This window comes from Ixodes scapularis, unplaced genomic scaffold (genome assembly GCF_016920785.2).
Source record: "Ixodes scapularis isolate PalLabHiFi unplaced genomic scaffold, ASM1692078v2 PGA_scaffold28__5_contigs__length_5199819, whole genome shotgun sequence".
NCBI lineage: Eukaryota > Metazoa > Arthropoda > Arachnida > Ixodida > Ixodidae > Ixodes > Ixodes scapularis.
Window position 1 is genome coordinate 2,219,930 of NW_024609855.1, and position 6,131 is coordinate 2,226,060.

The window sequence follows — 6,131 nt, forward strand, 5'->3', positions numbered from 1 at the left end:
ATCGCCTGTTACCACTTAGCGTCCTCACCCTACCCTTTCCATAGTCCCCTTCCCCCTTCCTGATTCGATGGCTTTATCAAGAAATCGTGATGTACCCTGTTAAGTAACGAAGGATTTTGTTAGAAATAAGTAAGATTTGTTTTAGAAAAGTCTATCTTTCGACAATTGCGTCGGCATCGTTTTATTTTTTTTTAGCTTTCTTTGTGAGTGTCGGCGTTTTGGAGGGAGCATTTGCGGGGGCAGAGCGGCCGGGAGTGGGGAGCGGCTTCCCCGCGGTCGTTAAGAAACGTCTCGGGTTTCGGTGGTCTGCTCGGACAGATCCCTTCTTGCAGCTGGTTGTGGCTTTTAGCCAAATGTGCCTGTATATAGAGGGTTTCGCCGCTTAGTGTAAAATTGTCGCTTTTTGCCCGATGCAATAACTTAGCGGTTGGCGCCAGTCAGACTGGAAAAATTGCAGAGAACGACCCTACAAGGAATTTAGGTTTGGCAGTTACAGCGACAGGATGACAGCTCGCCGACCATTGGACGACAGTGTACCACGTGGGAGTGGTGAAATTTGAAGTGATTGGTCCATCTCTGGAGGGAAAGGAGGCATCTACGAGGCTAGAAAAGGGCTGCCGATAGGGTTCTCGGGGATTCGGCTCTTGAGACTGGGGACTAAAGTATGGGGTTTTAATTTTGGAAGTTTTTGTATGTTACCGTTGACTTGTCGTTTTGTTTTGAAAATAAACGTGGCCACACTGGCCACCGTAAACCTACCGACGTCGTAATGTGTCCAGCGGGATCGAACAACTTTTAGTTTTTTTTTCCTTATTCGACTTCCCGGGGGACTACCATCGGGCGAACACCATCATCGGTCGTCACCATCCTGACCGGGCCCCTTCACCCTCGGAAAGTTGACTGGCGCAGTCGACAGGATCCTGCTGACTTCCTGCGACGGGTGGTGAGCGAAAACGACGGCGTCAACGGAGGCAGGCGGAGCGTACCTGGGCTCTATGCGACAAGTGTTTTGTCTGCTGGATTGCGGACAAGGGTCGCGTCTGCTGGACTGCAGACAAGGGTCCCGTCTGCTGGACTGCTGACAAGGGTCGCTCCTGCCGGAGTGAGGACCGTGGCAATATCTACGTGAGAAGCCCGGGGGGGTACAGTTACCCAAAGAAGTCGTCTGCTGGACTGCGGACAAGGCTCGCTCCTGCCGGAGTGAGGACCGTGGCAATATCTACGTGAGAAGCCCGGGGGGGTACAGTTACCCAAAGAAGTCGTCTGCTGGACTGCGGACAAGGCTCGCTCCTGCCGGAGTGAGGACCGTGGCAATATCTACGCGAGAAGCCCGGGGGGGTACAGTTACCCAAAAGGAGTGGTGGCAGCTGACAGGTGGTCCTGGGCGTCATCTACGTCGGAGAACAGGACGACCTGTGGCTTCACCTGCGGACCGGCGAAGCATCTTCAGCGAGCGACGACAGAATATCGGGGCAAGCCTCAAGAGAAGAGACGAGATCGTCGCTGCAGTGCTGAACTTCGTTGTGGTGCCGGAAAATTGTCGTTGTTTTTTTGTGTGTGTGTGTTGTTGTTTTTTTTTCTTCTTTTCGGTGAACGAAGAAGGAGCTGAGCCTTCCATACGACGGGCATGATCGCCAGGCCGAGTGGGGACACTGCGGCAAGTGGGTGGCGGCGACTGGAGGAGCAGCTAACTGGATTTTGCCAGGCAACAGTGGGTGAGTCCCATTCCCGTTTTCTCCGAGGCTCACCATGACCAGAGAGACTAGATCGAAGACCCCATGGTCTTTCCTCAGCGGCGCCAACTCAGAACCAGACGCTGGCACCGGTGAGGGAGGGCAGCCAACAGATTCGAATGACCTTAGTGCTGAGATAACACTCATGAGGCTAAAGATAGAACTCGAGAAAATAAAACTACAGCAGCTCAAAATAACGGGGCAGCCTCATGAAGAGAACACTCGGGGTACGGGGGGAGTCGGACGGTATGCAAAGGAGCTACGTGCGGTGCTGGCGCCAATGCCCGTGACAGACACATTGGTGCCTGCATGGTTTAAAAGCGCTGAAACCATGTTGGCGAGTTGTGAGGTGCCACAGGACCTACATGGGGCAATCCTCTTGCCTTTTCTAAATGAGAAAGCGAGCGCTGTTGTTGCAAACAGAGCAGAGGGACGGGTATTGAAGTACAAGGAGCTACGAGACATTATCCTCGACGAGCTCAGGATGACTCCGGATGAGTACAAGCGGAGGTTTAATGTCGCGCGCAAACAAGAGAACGAGTCGTGGGCACAGTTCTCTACAAATCTTAATACTATGTATGGATACTACATGGAGAGCCGCAAGGTAGAGACACTAGATGATCTACGGCAGCTGATCATCTCAGATCGCCTAAAGCATGCCATGCCGGATGATGTACGCGCCTACGTCCTTCAGAACGAAACCAAAGAATGGCTAAGGCCAAAGGAAGTGGCGGGACTTGCGGAGAAATTTGAGGAGAGTAGACACAATCGAAACTGGAGGCCCCAGAGACTGGCTGAGAAGCCACAGGTGAACTTGCGGGGTGGGCCTGCGAAAGTTGGGGGCGACCAGCGAAGGATTGAGAAACCCCGACCACAGGGGTGCTTCGCGTGTGGGAAGCTGGGGCATATTAGGCAGAACTGTCCTGGATTAGCGCATAGAGCCGTGGACTCCGGGAATAAATCGGCCTCCGCGGGTCTGAGTGCAAGGGCAGCGCTTTTGCCGCAGTCACGCGAGACCCTTGAGACGGCGGGGACGCGCAGGCATGGGGAAACAGGTTCGGGTATAAGCTGGGTACAGCTTACGGCAGGGGGCACAGCCTTCTCTGCCTGTTTGGACTCGGGCGCTGACATAACTGTCGTGAGGCGGGAGGTGGTGCCCGAGGAGTCACGCAGGCGGGGAGGGGGAGAAATCATGCTCAGAGGTGCATTCGGTCAGACGGTGACGGCAGAGCTGAGGTATGTTCCGTTGGGGCTGTGCACCGCAGACGGCGGGACTGGCCAACATGTCGCCGTGCTGTGTGCGGTAACGGAAAGACTCGCGCAGGGGGTGGACGCGCTGCTGACGCCGGACGCATTTGAGGAGCTTACGCGAGCAAACGCTGAGTCTGCTGAGCAGGCAGAACAGGTGCAAAGGCTGGAGGCAGAAATCAGAGCGGAACAGGACCAGGTCTCCGGCGATCCCCCTTTGGAGTTCGAGGAAGTGGTAGAGGGTATTGATTCGGCCGGGAGCACGTGTGATGTAGACTTGGTCGAGACAGTTACGGAACGGAGCGCTACCGAAACGGGGTTCGTAAGCGAACAGCGAGACGACGGCTCTTTGCAGGGCTCGTGGGAACAGGCCCGAAGCGGCACGCATGGCATGTTGATTGAAGGTAATTTGTTGTATCACACGGAACAAATTGACGGGAAAGAATGCAAACAGCTGGTGCTCCCGAAGCCCCGTAGGGAAGAGGTGTTTCAATTTGCGCACGACATGCCATCGAGAGGGCACTTCTTACAAAAGAAAAATCGAAACTGGGAGCCCCAGAGGGCGGCCGAGGGGCCACAGGTGAACATGCGGGGTGGGCCTGCGGAAGTTGGGGGCGACCAGCGAAGGGTTGAGAAACCTCGACCGCAAGGGTGCTTTTCGTGTGGGAGGCTGGGACACCATAAGCAGAACTGCCCTGGAATAGTGCATACAGCCGTGGACTCCGGGAACAAACCGGCCTCCGCGTGTCTGAGTGCGGGGGTAAGACCTTTGCCTCGGTCACGCGAGACATTTGAGACGACGGGGACGCGCAGGCATGGAGAAACAGTTTCGGGTATAGGCTAGGTATAGCAAACCTTTTCTTTTCTTTTTTTTTTTTCTGTTCGCGTTTGCATTTCCTTGCCTGTAGCCAACGTTAATTTTTTTTTCTGCTTTTGTATAAATACTGGTCATGGTGGAATCTGGAACGTACGGGTTTGGGTCTCACCGGACTGCGTTTGCTTGTGTCTTTTTTTTTGTGTGTGTGTTGTTGGTTTTCCCTGTCGCCCAACAGATTTTTTTTTTTTTGTCAGGGGGTACAGCTCCTCTGTTGTTGTTTTGTTTTCGTATGCTACGCGTCGGTCTCGAAAAGGGGGACAGATGTTGCGCGAACAGCAAGTGTACTTGCAACATTCTTGGTGGGGAGGTGTTAAGTAACGAAGGATTTTGTTAGAAATAAGTAAGATTTGTTTTAGAAAAGTCTATCTTTCGACAGTTGCGTCGGCATCGTTTTATTTTTTTTTTAGCTTTCTTTGTGAGTGTCGGCGTTTTGGAGGGAGCATTTGCGGGGGCAGAGCGGCCGGGAGTGGGGAGCGGCTTCCCCGCGGTCGTTAAGAAACGTCTCGGGTTTCGGTGGTCTGCTCGGACAGATCCCTTCTTGCAGCTGGTTGTGGCTTTTAGCCAAATGTGCCTGTATATAGAGGGTTTCGCCGCTTAGTGTAAAATTGTCGCTTTTTGCCCGATGCAATAACTTAGCGGTTGGCGCCAGTCAGACTGGAAAAATTGCAGAGAACGACCCTACAAGGAATTTAGGTTTGGCAGTTACAGCGACAGGATGACAGCTCGCCGACCATTGGACGACAGTGTACCACGTGGGAGTGGTGAAATTTGAAGTGATTGGTCCATCTCTGGAGGGAAAGGAGGCATCTACGAGGCTAGAAAAGGGCTGCCGATAGGGTTCTCGGGGATTCGGCTCTTGAGACTGGGGACTAAAGTATGGGGTTTTAATTTTGGAAGTTTTTGTATGTTACCGTTGACTTGCCGTTTTGTTTTGAAAATAAACGTGGCCACACTGGCCACCGTAAACCTACCGACGTCGTAATGTGTCCAGCGGGATCGAACAACTTTTAGTTTTTTTTTCCTTATTCGACTTCCCGGGGGACTACCATCGGGCGAACACCATCATCGGTCGTCACCATCCTGACCGGGCCCCTTCACCCTCGGAAAGTTGACTTGCCCATTCTTTCAATGAATGCACTTCTGCACTCACCGATCCGTTCCTTCAATAAATACGCTCTCTCACCCACTCACCCATTGCAAATCCGGGTCGTGACGTTACGAGCAAAAACCTAAAACAAATTGTATCTTGCACGCGCGTTCGTCAACGCTTTATTCTGGTTATTTACTTCGAATCTTTTATACGGGGAAGGCGTGTGCGTGTGGCGCGTGGAACACCAATCCCTGCATTCTCCTTGATGCTTGGGTAAAATAGCAAATGGTCTCGGATCAAGGGGCTTTATGCGCCGGTAGTCTGCCTGCTGCGAGCACTGGCTGCGAGCGTCCAATGTGAAACAAGTGCTTCGAAGGAGTGGCGTCACGTACCTGCCATGTACTGGGTGTCACAAAAGAAAATTTACTGGGTTTTTTTAAGCTCAAAAATAAACTAGGCATCGCCGAACGCTCATTCTCCGCACAAAGGTAGAGCGAAAGGTCACAACCAGATGCCAAAGTTCCAGCCCGATTCGATACCTTAATCAAAAGCTATAAGTGATTTTATGAAAATTTCAATGGGAAAATGGCGGCCGACCGAGTTTTCGAATACATGGGGCTCTATGGCGCCATGAACTGAAAACGGGCAGAAAGGGGCTCCATTTTCCATTGAAATTTTCAGAAAATCACTTATAACTTTTGAATAAGGTATTGCATCGGGCTGAAACTCTGGCATCTGGTTGTGACCTCTATCTCTACCTCTGGTCGGAGAATGAGCAATCGGCGATGCCTAGTTTACTTTTCCACGAAAAAAAAAAAAAAAAAAAAGTTTCTTTTTTTTGTAACGCTTTGTGCAATGCGGTCACCGTCACAAATAAGGCTTGGGCTCTCGCACTTGCCTCCCCTTTTTTTCGTATTTTTGGGAAAGATGTACAGCTCACCGATACGCCGTACTCGGGGACCATCCCGGAGAGGCCACCGTTCATGCATCAAGACGTAGGCAAGGCAGGCGAGGCCAGAAAGGACTGGCCGCTTGGTACTGCTGCGGCACTGCTGAAACTTCCTCTTCTGCTACACTCGGAGACAGCTTTATGTAACTATGCCGCCTAAAGTCCTTTGATAAAATTCACATTTCGCGTATACCGCCAACCACTGTTGCGCAAACGTGCAAGACACGTGCCGCA